We start from the raw sequence: 15,169 nt of genomic DNA, 5'->3' as shown, positions 1-15,169 counted from the left end.
ATGGGTTTATGGGGGACTACTAGCTCAGTAGTGTAGGGTGCTGCCGAAGCGAGCTTACTTTTTGGTGCCTCCTCGTTCTGTCCATTCCAGAGTATCCCAGTACCAGGCATCACCACCTCACAGGCCACAGTTCACTTTTCTAAATGGCCTCTAGCCACGAGACAACCGTGAACAACTCTACAGCCCTGATTGGCATCGGCTTGTATAATTTCCCGGCCTCCATCTAAAGCACGGAGAACCGGGTGTTGACCGATCAACAGAGATCTTTCCACCACTGGGCCAATCAGGAACCGGGGACTCACTCAGGACGGACCACTCTTAAATACAACTTCAATTGATACAAAATATGTAGAAATATACAGCTAAAAATGAATATGGGAGAAGTAATCGAGATTAGAGACCACTTTGGTGGGTGGAGGAACAGATATAAAGGCTTAGCCTATATGCACTATATTGCATTGATCAAAAGTTGGTGAAATAACATGGCATCATTTAGCATTTTCAAGTGTCAGCATCCATTGGGTCCCTGTTAACTCTTTTTTTTATATAACCTTATACATGTGCTACATGAAGGAATTGAGGCCAGCGTAGGTTGAACCGCATCATTGTACTACACCTATGTAGTGTATGCAATGTGTAACTGTGACATGAACAATTCTAGTAAATTCCACTAACATCCTTGTTCTGTTTCTAGTAACCAATTGTAAAGTGTTCACTTGGCTAAATTGTGTCCATTTTGTAAGAATCCCTGAGCACATTTCTTAAAATTAATATTGCATTTCACAAATTATACAGTCTGAAATTAAAATGAAAAATAGGGACATTTGTGTGTGCATGTATATATGTATCTATTTGTGTGTGTGTGTGTGTGTGTGTGTGTGTGTGTATATATATATATATATATATATATATATATATATATATATATACTTATATATAATACTTTTTTGTATCAGGGAAACAAAAATGATATATTTAACCACTTCGGTACTACAGGTGCTAGCAACATGCCAGGGTGCTACCCGTGAAGCACTGAAAGCGTTAGGTACATTTCTTAAAAGGGCTGCTCTCCTTTTAACCCATTGAGTTGCACGAGGGTCTCTAATGCATTGTGGAGCAATACATTGCAGCTGCTAGGGGCATTAATTGTACTCACCACAGTGATTTTCTTTTTTGAAAACACATACAGTACCTGGAGGCGTTCACACAGAGCTTGGCATGTCTGTGCAGTCTCCCTGTATGAGCAGTGTCCTGGCGGTGCTCTGCTTGCGAGGTTCTGAGAGTTTATTTGCTCTGTTCTGCTGCACAGTAGACAGCAGCGATGAGACCAGCACCTTTCCCATATATTTTACTGTCATATCTGACATTTGCCTTTCAAACACTACATGGCCTGTTCATTAAACTCTGGTGAACCCAAGCAAAGATGGCCTGCAATACAAATCTCGTGTTTATAGCGCAATTTGACAGTTTATCTGTGTGTACTTTTTGTATTTGCATATTTCCCAGATATCGCAGTTATGTTGCAAGGTATTTTTTGTCTCACTACGTGGAGTATAGGTTGAATCTCTCTCTGTGTCTCTCTCTCTTTCCGGGTGACATGCAATCTCACAGCCTAATGAATAGCCTGAGAATATGTCATCTGGCGATTTCACATCATTTGCATCCACATTTTACATATCACATGAAGTTGCAGATCCCGAAAGAAAAGAGCGTGTTCACAGCGTGGACATGAAATAACTATTTAATTAATATAGGGCGAGATGTTTTTGCATGAAATACCATTATTGCAGTTGAATTAATAGACCCGGACATTGCACATGTATTGGCCATTGCAGGCTGCTTGTGATGTAGCTGAAGGCAGCATTGGCTGTATACCTTGTGTATATTGGATGGTGCTGTTGGATGGAGGTGAGAGCCCAATATTATGCTACTAAATAATGGAAGAAAAGCTGGAGCTAGACGCTGCAAACTTGCTACCCCAGCATAATTAGAATTTCTTTTGACCTCGTTATGTTGATTTCATGCTACTCTGGTTGGTTGTTGATATGAATGGGTCAGGAGATGTTGCTTAATGCATTGTCTGTAGTGATATTTTTCAAGCTTGCGTACAGTGGTCAAGTCCATTGGGGAAATTGAAACAGACATGCACGATAACCAGAAATACAACTTTCCACTTAGCTATTAACAAAGCAGAGGAAGCACCACTGGACCATGTGTCTTAGAAGGAAACAAGCCCAAAGGATCTGATTAACCAATGACTTGGTTATATTGATTAGACAGAGACCAGCACTGAAATGCCAGCATGCACTTAGAAGTTTCCTTTAGTAAAAGTAGCTCCCAGTTAAGTATTGATTACTGTTTACCTGCCTGTTTTTTTTTTAACCCATTGAGTAACATGGGGGTCTCTCATGCATTGGCCGTGGCATAAATTCTACTCACCACTGTGATTATGTGTTGTGTCTTTCCCTCAGAACTAACATTACACACAATTGTATAACATAACATCTCGGCTGTTCATTTATGCCTTACTGTGTATAAAAAGAACAAAATACACAACACCCCAAAAACCAACCAGCGGCAGAACACCTTAAACAGGAGAAGACATTAAGGATCAAATGGGAGAGCTAAGAAAAAAGAAGCACAATAGCCCAGTTACTTCTGTAGGTGAAGAATGAGCTAATAGAGGAGAAGAGAATTCTAATTGTCTGTTTCAGACTGCAGACGTCTTTTGTGAGCTAATTATCGTATCATCACTAAACTCCACCTAGGGCAATAGATGTGACAGGTGATTGCTTAATCAGTCATAAATCAATGTTGTACATAATTATCAGTGAGATAACCTCAGCCCCAGGTGTACAGCAGGGCCCCTAGCATCAGCATTGCAGTGTCTTCTCGCTCTTTCATCTTTTCTCGCCTAGTGCTACATGTTTCTTTTTCTCATGATGTCTTCCGCAGGCTCCAGGCTGCCATCCCTCAGCAGACCTGCCTTTTTCTCAGACGTAATTAAAAAAAAATTCCTCCTAAGCTCCTAATAAGTAGCGATTTGATTATAATTTCATAAATGAGTGATATTTGTCACGTGAAAAGCTGTAATACAGCGTGTAGAAAAAACAAAGTCAGAAAGCGTTTATTGGATAAACTTGCCCTTGGAGCCAGCCTTAATAGTCGATCAAAAAAACGATCTGTGGTTTGTTTTATGCTTCAGGTATACACAGCAACATAAATTGTATGAGTCACAATAAATAAAAAAAGTATTTATACATGTAACATATTCCAATTGTAATGTTTGTTTCTTAGTTTTACATGTACACCTTGGCTTAACAATCTTCTTCCAAAAATCGCAGCAAGAATATCTGCAGGATACAAGGTGGGACAAGCAGGTTCCTTACACTGTTTCCCTTACCTTCAAGGTGCAGTCCTAGTGAGGAACAATGGGAACTATAGACATATTTAAGGGGCTGGTTTGGCTAGCTCCCCCCTTCTCCTCACTAGATCATGTTCTTATGTGTCAAGAAAGATTAGAGCTGAGGCTATTAATTCTCTTGTTTATACCACCTCGATCATTAGTAAGTCAGTTGTATGCACCGCTCTGTATCAGAGAAGCGTTCTACAGTAGGAGAGGCAGCGCATTATTTACCTGCAGTAAGACGGACAAAGTAACTCAAGAACCACATTCAGAATCGTTCCCCCCATTCAGAAGCAAGATAGTGATGCTTCAATTAAAGTTTACTGCGCATTAACTGTATCTCATGATATTGAATAGTGGCCTTTATATCGGCAGTTTAATCACTGTAAAGTGTTTGAGACGTTGGTGTATCCTTTGATAACTTTGATATTGAGTATCATTTGCCTTTACATTAGTAGAAATGCCGAAAGTCGCTATTAAATCACTGTGATCCACTGTGATTTAATGTAGCTGCTCATTCCTAACCCTTTTATGTAAAAACAAGTAAACATATACAGAACAATGAAAGCTACTGTACTCCGATAGAACAATTACATAATGCACTGTCTGGGGGATATTTAGCAGACTTAACCAATAAGCCACAGGCTTTTATTTTAGAAGCAGATCTGCTATGCCTCTGGTACGTAGCAAACATGCTTCATCTGACTGGTTTTGCTACTGTCATTTTTCATACACACATAGTAGCCGCCTCGCCTGTCATTGCATATCTCTGACTCCCATACCAACATGATCCATACCCCATGCCTAACCACTACTTGCAAACAGATGAATACAACATATATTTAGTATACAAATGTTGGTTAGTCACTGGGATAATTATAGTTTATGTTTCACATCTGGAGATTTAATGAGTAACCAGCTGTAGTTGTAGTGCAGGCGTTGCAGACTGTTTCTGCTCCACAGCTGGTTTCCGTTTAGAGTCATTGAGTTTGAAGTAATGGGCACTCTGTGTTATTGGGCTGCGCAGTGAACTGCTTTAGAAAATAGCAGTGGCTTTTTTTATGGCATAGATCAGTAATTTGCTGAGCTAAAATAAATAGGTGAACACGATTGACGTATGCTTCACCAAACCATAAGGAGCCCCTTCTGGACATATTTAAACCTTTGGGACGAACAGATGTTTTGCCAGTGTGGATGTTAGCGTAGACATAGGGTGTTACTTTATGAACATTTGGGATCCAGAACTAGACTAAAATCTCATTATAACATTGAGGTTGGTTGAAAATGAATGATTCGGGTCTGTAGGGACGCAAATATGCCTGGTTGTCATGACAATACAATGTTTAAAACGACAGTCCTTTCTAGAATACAAAATGCACAAGTGGACCGATGCCTTTGTTACAGAAATAAAACACTTAGAAATGGGTGGACATTATTTTTCAAAGTTAGTTTGTAAACATAGTGTGCACTGTAGGGTATATCTACTAAGAAGTGCTACTCTGTAATACACCTTCCGGACTTCTAAACTAGGGGGAACCTCGTTCAAACCTGAGAAATAGTGATAGGTATACTGTGTGCTGCCTGGGTGGTAGTGAGAACAACAAAAGAGTATGCAGATGTACTTCAAGAGTAAGAAATCCCTTAATGGTGCACTCTTGTGATGGGGAAATTATTTGTTTAAAAAATAAGTTTTATTGACATACTTTTAAAATAAAGGCATCATAATTATAAAAATAGCAGAACTTTCATAATGAAGGTCCTAATGAAATGGGTACTGTGATACTATCACGGTCCTCAAGGGGCTGGAATAGGGCAGCTATAAGACTTTTTCAACATAGAGTTAATCTCCCTAGGGAACTCAACAGCAGCTGCTGCATAATTAATCAGTAATGCCTGGACAGTTAATTGCATTAGCAAGCATGCATTTAAGTTTTTTTTCAGCCTGTACTATTATCTTATCTGCTCCTTCCTTTCTGCTCCCACTTGGTTTAGTCTTTAAAAGTTTTCTAGTATTATCTGTATTTACTATGGGTGTCTCACTGCTTGTCAAACTTGCACTTGCCCCCATTCTACCTCCATACCACCTTGTATCCTCATCTATTCCATTTAGTTCATTATCTGTTTCATTCCCCTCCCCCCTCCATCCTAGTTTAAAATCTCCTCCAACATTTTTAGCATTCTCCCCCCTAGCACAGAAGATCCCTCTTCATTGAGGTGCAATCCGTCCATCGAATATAGATGGCACCTCTCAGAAAAGGAGTCACAGTGCTCTAAAAACCCAAACCCCTCCTTCCTACACCACTTTCTTAGCCATGCATTAACCTCCCTGATCTCTGACTGTCTCCCTGCGGTAGCGCATGGCACTGGTAGTATTTCAGAAAATACTACTTTGGAGGTCCTTGCCTTAAGCTTTTGGCCTAGATCCCTGTAATCATTTTTTTAGGACCCTCCATCTTTCTCTAACTTTGTCATTGGTGCCAACGTGTACCAAGACTGCCGGGTTAATCCCAGCCCCCCCCCCCCAACAATCTGTCTACCCGATCCGCAATGTGCCGAACCCGAGCACCCGGGAGACAACAAACTGTTCGGTTCATGCGGTCCCGGCAACAGATTGCCCTATCTACCTTCCTAATAATGGAGTCCCCTACCACCACAATCTTTCTTTGTATCTGAGCATCCTGAGTCCCCCACTGTGCTGGAGGAACTATTCCCCTGGCTGCTAGAGGAATTAGTCTCCCCCATCCTTGCCATTTCTGCCCCAACATTCCCAATATCTTCACTCAACATGGCAAATCTATTGGGATGTGTCAGCTCAGAAACTACCTGCCTCTCCCTATTGCCCCTGCTTCCCCTTCTAACTGTCACCCAGCTACCTACCTGCTCCTCACTAACAGAAACCAAGCTATCTACCTGCTCCTCACTAACAGCGCCGCCATCTGCACCACTAGTCAAAGCAAGGGCCTGCTCAGTGAGCTCTAAACCCCTTTCAAGATTGCCAATGTCCCTCAATATTGCAAGTTGCCTCTTCAGATCAGCAATCTCTGATTCTAAAGAGACCACCCGCTCACACTTCTCACAGCAGTATGCTCCTTGGAACAGCTGCTCCAAGTGCACATACATGTGGCAAGATGTGCATTGAGTGGCATTTTCAATCCTGCTCATTCTAGCAACTATGAAGTTTATAAGTACTAACAATAAACTGTACTTCAATATACTATACCTTGTTTAACCGCGTCCTTGTTCAAACTGCTTCTGGTTCTAACTGCACACACTTTAAACAACCAGCACTTGAAATCAGCCACACAGATCAGTCAGTACACGCAAGCTGCCATGACTGGACAGTTAATTTAAAGGGTTATTCTCTTTTTCGGAAGAATCGAACAAATAGAAGGGGAGGTGGAGTATGTTTATATGTTAAACCGGATCTAAAACCTATTATAAGGGATGATGTCTATGAAGGGAATGATGAAAATGTAGAGACTTTGTGGATAGAAATTAGCAGTGGAGGTAAAAGTGTAAAGAAAATGTTTGTGGGAATATGCTATAAACCTCCAAATATCTGTGAGATTCAGGAAGCTAAAATACTTTTGCAAATGGAGAAGGCATCAAAACTGGGTCATGTTTGCATAATGGGGGATTTTAATTATCCAGACATAGATTGGGGCAATGAGATTAGCGTTACAACAAAAGGAAACAGGTTTTTGGGGGTGCTTAAAGACAATTATATGACCCAAATTATTGAGGAACCAACCAGGAGAGGGGCAGTTCTGGATTTGGTCATATCAAACAATGTAGAAGTAATAACAAATATTCAAGTCCTGGAACATTTGGGTAACAGTGATCATAACATGGTCTCATTTGAAATAAATTATCAAAAAACAGATTACTTGGGTTCAACAAAGACCTTAAACTTTAGAAAGGCAGATTTTAATAAACTGAGGTCTAATCTAGTAGTAATATAGTGGGATGATGTTTTTGCAGGGAAAATGTAGAAGATAAATGGGCAGTCTTTAAAACATTGTTAGAAAAGCACACTTATCAGTGTATACCCTTGGGTAATAAGTATAAAATAAATAAGTCAAAACCAATGTGGCTAAATAAACAGGTAGGGGAGGAAATGGACAAGAAGAGGAAAGCGTTTAGATTCTTTAAGTCAGAAGGGACAGAGACATCGTATCAGAATTATAAGGAATGTAACAAAAATTGCAAAAGGGCAATCAAATTAGCAAAAATGGATAATGAAAAAAGGATTGCAATAGAAAGTAAGGTCAACCCTAAAAAGTTCTTTAAGTACCTTAATAACAAAAAAATGAGAAAAGAAAATATAGGACCCTTTCAGTGTGAGATGGGTAGGCAGATTATTGGAGATAAGGAAAAAGCTGAGGTATTAAACAAATTCTTTGCCTCTGTGTTTACCAGGGAAGAATCAAGTTCAATAGTAATGCCGCAGGAGGAAGCCACAACCTCCATATTAATGAACAATTGGTTAACTGAGGAAGAAGTTCATAAGCGACTTGAAAAAATTAAAGTAAATAAGGAACCTGGTCCGATGGCATACATCCAAGAGTTCTCAAGGAGTTAATCTCAGTAATAGCAAAACCATTATTTTTAATATACAAGGACTCCATTTCCATTTTGAAAAGCGCATAGGAGCAGGGCTCGCTCGGTGTATGCGCTATACAAGACATTAAGATAGACAGCTTACCATATTTACAAGCTAACTTTACAAAAACTTAAACCTAGAATTTTGCTTATGTTGCATTTCTTCTATATAGGCCTATTAACATTGTATTAAGTTTTGCAGCGAAAGTACAAATATATGAACATACAGATATCATTAAAAAAATACAAAATTACTAAACATTAGAAACTATTTTGGAAAAATCAATTAACGTTAATATATATATATATATATATATTTATATATATATATATATTGTTTATTTATTAGACGTCTGGTTTTTGTAGGAAGGGTGTCAATAAGCCAGATTTCACTCTGCAGCAAATCACTGCTATAGGTGTGGTCTTAGGAGGTTATGCACCTATAAAGAAGGCAATGACAGTCATTTTGTTTTCAAAGTGTTGTTCTTTTTGTAAACCAATAGGGATTGCACATTTAAATGCATATGTCAACACCTGTTTTAGAATATATTTTCAGAACGTTTCAAACATACACCCTGACTAGTCAAAAAGTATAAAGCAAAACATAAATTAACATGACTGAGATATTATTTTCTCATTTGGAGCCAGATGCACCAAGCTCTGTTAAATCAGGGCTCATAATGTGACATTACCTAAAACAGTAAGGCCGTTATTTACCCTGAGTTTACTGCTTATCCACAATGGTAATTAAATCTATGCAGAAACAACAAACCGTTACATATCACATTGACACAGGCTTAACGGCATACCCATTTAACACTACACTATTAAAAGGAGTAAAACAGGTTTAACATTTATCAGGCACTTTTTTTCCAAATCTCTCTGAAAGAAGCTTTCAGATGTTGGCCAGTATGACTGCCATTGGTCCCAGAGGGGACTGTCCATTAAATTAAGTAAATGGAGAATGGCAGTTCTGACTCAACCAAGAGGCTTATTCTGTAAGTCCCCAAAAGCCCCCAGTGCAGTTCCTGCTGAAACACTGCCCGGCTCACAGCCGGTTTTATTTTATTTATAATGATGACCCCCATAGAGACTTCATGGGCCTGAGGAATGTGATAGATCTGCCCACAGAGCTGGTGGAAAATCAAGGGCACATTGTTACATACACTTACATATTTCTGACCTCTCTGTTTACAAAAAAGAAAAGCTTATGACAAGCTCCACTCATCTGGTGTTATCACCATACAATTTGTGGTCAACTTAACATTATGTCATTCCCTTTAGTGGATAAGCATTACTATTAACCTAATGTTAATTTAGGTTAGCATTGCGCTAAATAGCCTAAGAGACCTTTGTGCATCTGGCTTTGGAGTTCTGAGGCTGCCATCTTTGACTTGTAATGTCACTAGAAAGCTGCGTTCAGATTCATTATTTCTGGGGGTTTTTTGGATTTGGGACCATAATATTTGTCAGCTCTTTTACACTTCACAAAGCGTTTTTACATGGTGTGTTGCACGGTAGAAAAAGACAAGTTTGAGCTTCTCCAGAAGAAACAAACGTCAGAGCAATTAGTGCTGACTTTCAGAGTGCTTCACTTGACCGATGGGGTCTGGTGTCATAAATGAGTTAGCTAATAAAAGATGGATGTGAGTAGAGAACAATGGCATCCATCTTCTTCATAGATTTTGTTCAATTTCATTTTTCTGCATTCTGATGCTCTATTTTTATTTAATTTTTTTTAAAGGGTAGATAGCCTGCTTTTAATAATATACAGCAAATGCTTTTCATAGTTATAATACATTACTATTTGATCACACAATGACCATACAAACTGAATAGTATACAACAAGAAGTTAAAGATCACACAGTGTATTGGGGTTGTGTTACCTGATGCAACAAAATTGTAAAAGTTAGTGACCAACAAACTTCTAACTTTGGTCTATAAGCAAGAGCTGAATATCATTGAATATTGCTTGGTAAATCACCACGCTTCAGTTGGTTCAGCACTTGTATTATTACGGAGAGGTCACTAGAGCATGTGAAGATGAATGAATTGTATACTAATTCTATCAGGGTATTCCCCATTGAGGAGAGAAACCAGCTAGAAACAAACAAGATCAGCATCAAGCTTGCATGAGTCACTGCAGGGCTCTTCAACTGGCTGCCCTGGACATGGTCCTCAGACCCTCTGCTCCTGCTAACTTGTTGCTTGGGCAGCTAAGTGCAGTGTTTCACACTGAAAGACATTTGTAAGTTAAGCTAATATATTTATACTGTATATGGTACAGATGTTATAAATGGTTACAAAATAGTTTTTTATGTCTTTAAATGTGTCTAAAATAACATTACAATAAGCTTGTTGCCCTTTTGTCCTATATATTTTTTTCTAATTTAGCCCCTTTTGGAGAACTTGTTTAAAAAAAAAATAAAAAAAAATGATTTTCTTCTAGTTTTTCGTGTGCTTTTGTAGAGGCAATATTATCTTCATTATTATAATGATTGTGCTCTCTGATATCAATTGCAATTCTTTATTTGGCACTCTACAAATACAGGTATGGGATAGGACGCAGGTAAGCAGGGCAGTTCAATGTCACTATGAAAGTAGGAACTAAAGATAAATAATAACAATCCGGCAAAAATAGAGATTCGTATAGAAAAATAAAGATAAAGTAAAAAAAGCAACCAAATAGAAGATAAAAAAAAACAAAATTCAAACATGGTAACCAAAAATTATTTTGGTGCATCTGAGTTATGCTTATTGGCATTTAAAACCAGGACACAAAAATGCTGACTTTTAATTTCTATGTTTGTCATGATTGTAAATGTCAGTGTTAGCACATAATGGTGCAATATCGCATAACCAGCCAAAGTATAATTACAATTAATTACAAATTGAATTTTTGGGGCATCTGAATGCAATTTTTTTTTAACAATCTCAAGCACTTTCTTCCCATATCTCCCTGAAAGAAGCTTTCAGATGTTGGCCAGTATGACTGCGATTAGTCCCAGGAGGAACTGTCAATTTAATTAAGTAAATGGAGAATGGCAGTTCTGACTCAACACCAAGAGGCTTATTCTGTAAGTTCCCAAGATCCCCCAGTGCAGTTCCTGCTGAAACACTGCCCGGCTCACAGCCGGTTTTATTTTATTTATAATGATGACCCCCCCATAGAGACTTCATGGGCCTGAGGAATGTGATAGATCTGCCCACTGAGCTGGTGGAAAATCAAGGGCACATTGTTACATACACTTACATATTTCTGACCTCTCTGTTTACAAAAAAGAAAAGCTTATGCCAAGCTCCACTCATCTGGTGTTATCACCATACAATTTGTGGTCAACTTAAAATACAACATGCGGAGTGCCTTCCCACATAATGAAAGAGTGCCTGTGTCACACACCAAGCCTTCTACATTCCTTAATTAATGTGGAGCTCAAAGTACAATAAAGTGCAGGAGCCATTCTCCCTCTGTATTGGCCCCTCTGTAAGTGAATGTGGAGAGTAATACTGTAGTAATTATTGCACTTTACAGACATCACAGGCTTCATTGTCAGCTTTGGTGTGATGTGTTAAGTTATATTGTGATATTCTGTGCCCCCATTGCAATGAAATCCTATCAAATCTGTAATATTCTGAGGTATACAGTACTAGGAATTTTGTATTATCTGAACAATGTAATACACAATTAGGGTTGCCAGGTGTTCAGTATTGAACCAGACTGTCCTGTATTTGGATACTCTGTCCAGTAAATAATTAGAGGTAATATTGGACATGGATGTGTCCGGTATTACCTCTCTGGACATAGTGACCTGACCAGCTTGGGGGGTGGCACGGGATTTCCCTCAGCGGGGTAGAGCAGGGCTGTTACTAGGGGGCTGAGCAGCTTCCACCAACCTGATTGGCTGCATTACACAGCAGCACCCAATCAGGAGAAGGTGTCAGGAGCCTGAGGGTGGGGCCAAGGAAAGGACGAAACAGCATGGAGCAGAGAGCAGAGAGAGGTGTGTGTGTGTGTCTCGAGCATGTGTGTCTCCAGTGCATCGTACCTTTCACCATTGTGTCCAGTGTTTTTGGAGAAGCCATCTGGCAACCCTATGCACTATGTATCCAGACTTTTGTCATGGTTCCAGAGAAGGTTGGAGCCCCGGGCAGCTGGTTAAGGAGGGGGTCAGTCAGTCTTATATATTTTTTGGCAGCCGCCCGTCACTAATTTATTGTGATTATTTGGGTTATTCACTTATTACATATATTTCATTTGTTAGTGCTACATTATCCTTTTTTGCACTACTTAGATTGATGTAAGCAGTAAAGTTACTGAGGAATTTGCCCGCTGTAGGTAAGGGTGAAGAACAGGTGCCCATGGTTGTGCCAATAGAATACCTTTAGCAAATGGCAGTGCTTGCAACACAGGGATGGGCATGACTGTTAGGGACGGCTGCAGGCCCGAATCAAGTGGTTAGCAAGGGCGCACGAGGAGTCTGAGAGGTCTGGAAAAGCAGCGGCTCATGGCAGATCCAGCAGCTGTGGCAGAGGGGGTCCTCCCCCTCCCCCCCTTTTCTCCCCTAGTGTGTCTCCTCCCCCCCTGAGTCTTTGTGTAGTGTGTTTAATTGGGAACTGAAGTGGCAGTACATACAGCGAATAAATTGACCCATGTTATACACTGTTTTATAACTGCTGTATGTGTGAAAACGGAATAAAACATAAAGTTGAAAGAAAAAAAAGAATACCTTTAGCAATAAAAGCAATAAATAGTCCGCTTGAATCACTTATGACCAGAGACATTTCCTTGCTCTCATTTCCTTTTTCTCACAAGGAGGCAAATCCTAAATGCTTAAATTAAACTAGGATTGAATCCTTGTGAGTACAAGTTATATATGTGCAGCGCAGCCCAGGCACTTCCTTCTGTGCTAAATAAATGCGTATCACTGCAGTCATAATTCATCACAACTTTTAAGGAGCCAGAGATCAAAGAGAAACCTCTATATTACTGTAGCCAGCTGCAGGAATCTTAGGTTCATATCAATCAATTTACAGTAATCAAGAATAAAAAGCCTCTTGTTGGATAGGGTGGAAAGGAGTTTGTGAGCAACAGCATAGTGTGTGTGAGTTGTGCTCCAGGCAACGTACTGTGAATAGGGCTGGATCATCGGCTGAAAGGACAAGGATGGTGAAGTGATCAGATATTAGGGCAGGTGCGGAGGGGTTTGATGGACATAATTTCCTGTTACGGGGATCAAGCCATGTTGTTCCACTATGTACAAGTTAATGTTTGTAACAGGAGCACTCACGGTGCTGCAGTAAACCACCATGGGTGCACACCCAGCTGAAACCACGCGCAGCGAGGCTCCATGATGCAAATAGAAGCAGAAAAGTATGGCTCTCCACACTGGTCTTGAACAAAAACATAAAAGGTTTATTGAAGCAGGAGATCGACGTTTCGGGACCTTTAGGCCCTAGTGAGGACAGAAATGTCACTCTCCTTCAATAAACCTTGGGGTTTTTTTTTATCAAGACCAGTGGAGTGCCAAACTTTTCTTCTTCTATTTCCATTATGAACAAGGACACCATACACGGTTTATTTTTATTTATAGCAGAGGTTCCTGAAAATGAATATTTTACAGTACATTGCAATGTTATGCCTGAATCTTCCAATTACAGTACAGAGACTCAAAAAGTTATTAGTTTCCAAGCAGCCACTGATACCTCCAGTCAACAACTGAGAACTTCACGTTGTGATGTATGACTCTTATTGGGATTAGAAGGCAGTAGGGTTGAGCACCAAATCCCCCTTCTTCCCGGGAGCTGCACATGACAACATTGGAATGTTATTGGTTTCCCATGCAGTTTTCCAAGTTTCTTTTGGCATCACATTTTGTGGTATGCACAACAGGTCAGCTATTCAACTGCACACGTGCATGGGATATACTGATTCTAATGACCATACATACACACATGCATGCACAAGTGAGGAATTCTACAGCTGGAAGAAACTGCACACTAATCATGACAAGACAGATGTCAGTTTCAAGTGTTGGTTGACAAATTATAATGTCTGGGAAACAAAATCATGTGCGTTTTAGTTATGCAGTAACAAAGATAGCACTGGACTAAAAGGGAGGGGGTGAATAATTTACCATCAATTAATTTAATATGCATTTCACTGAATGGACTTTTTTTCCCCCATATCTATGATTTATGATTCCAAAAATATCTGGGTGTATATTTGAGATTTTTAAGGATAGAAAGGTAAAGCTGCCATTTCCTCCATAGGAAATAATGGTTTTGCTACCCAACATTAAACCTGATCTTCTGGTGCCAGAATGTTCATTCATGTTCAAAGTCTTCATTTCAATGGGCCGTAAGGTGTCTTCCAGCTCTGGAAGGTGTTCCGTGGAATAGAACTGCTCAGTAAACATGGCTCTCAGTGCGTTTACTATCATTTGAAGGAAAATACAAATTTGAAATATTTTAAACTTTTCTTCCATAATGTTTTTTGTGTGTATACCATAGAGATCCCTTCTTTTTATTTTTATTTAGAAGACTGTAGTTCAATATGGGATATTTAGTTGTGTAATGTTTATTTTATGATTTTCTATTAAAAACATAACAGAAAATGGTATAGATTTTGTTTGGTTTTGCTAAAAGTTTTCCACCTTCATTAGCTTGTGTAAACTATCCAGATATGACGTGTAAGATAGTGTTACCGTCGTGTGTTAATAACTGGTGAAACTCGTACTCATTTGATACAGAATATATTATGTGTTAATAGAATTACAAAAATACAGTCACGGTCACACTTCAAAAGAACAGTTTTTGGCATGTCACACATGAAGATGTTATTGCTGTATGTGCCACTTAATCGTTTGTGCGTGATACTGAACCTCTCTACAGCTTTGTATTTTGAAGTGTTGACAGTGTATTGTGTTTCTTAAGTGCATGTCCTCTATTTTCTGTGATATTTGCTGAAGCTAAACACCTTGGGCGGTGTGCCTCTTATAATTTAGGGTAATCAGTGCATTTCGTGGTTAGATAAAGTTGTATTTCGCTTGGTGAATGTGCATAATGTTAGTCTGTGTAAGAGCATTGTTTGTTTTAATGCAAAAAAATTATAATTTGTTAATCCTTCACTGTGTGTACTATGGAAAATAGTATACTTTGTA

At 39.2% G+C, this 15,169-nt stretch overlaps 1 protein-coding gene across 5 annotated transcripts in view; it reads left to right on the top strand.

The window, feature by feature from the left end:
* MOB3B (MOB kinase activator 3B) overlaps positions 1–15,169 on the top strand; it is a 160,587-nt gene that overhangs the window by 134,571 nt on the left and 10,847 nt on the right. The gene's annotated exons all lie outside the window — the stretch shown is intronic.

The sequence above is a fragment of the Ascaphus truei genome, chromosome 1 (genome assembly GCF_040206685.1).
Source record: "Ascaphus truei isolate aAscTru1 chromosome 1, aAscTru1.hap1, whole genome shotgun sequence".
NCBI classification, from domain to species: domain Eukaryota; kingdom Metazoa; phylum Chordata; class Amphibia; order Anura; family Ascaphidae; genus Ascaphus; species Ascaphus truei.
The sequence above is the reverse complement of the archived record's forward strand: the minus strand, read 5'-3'. Positions and strand labels throughout refer to the sequence as shown.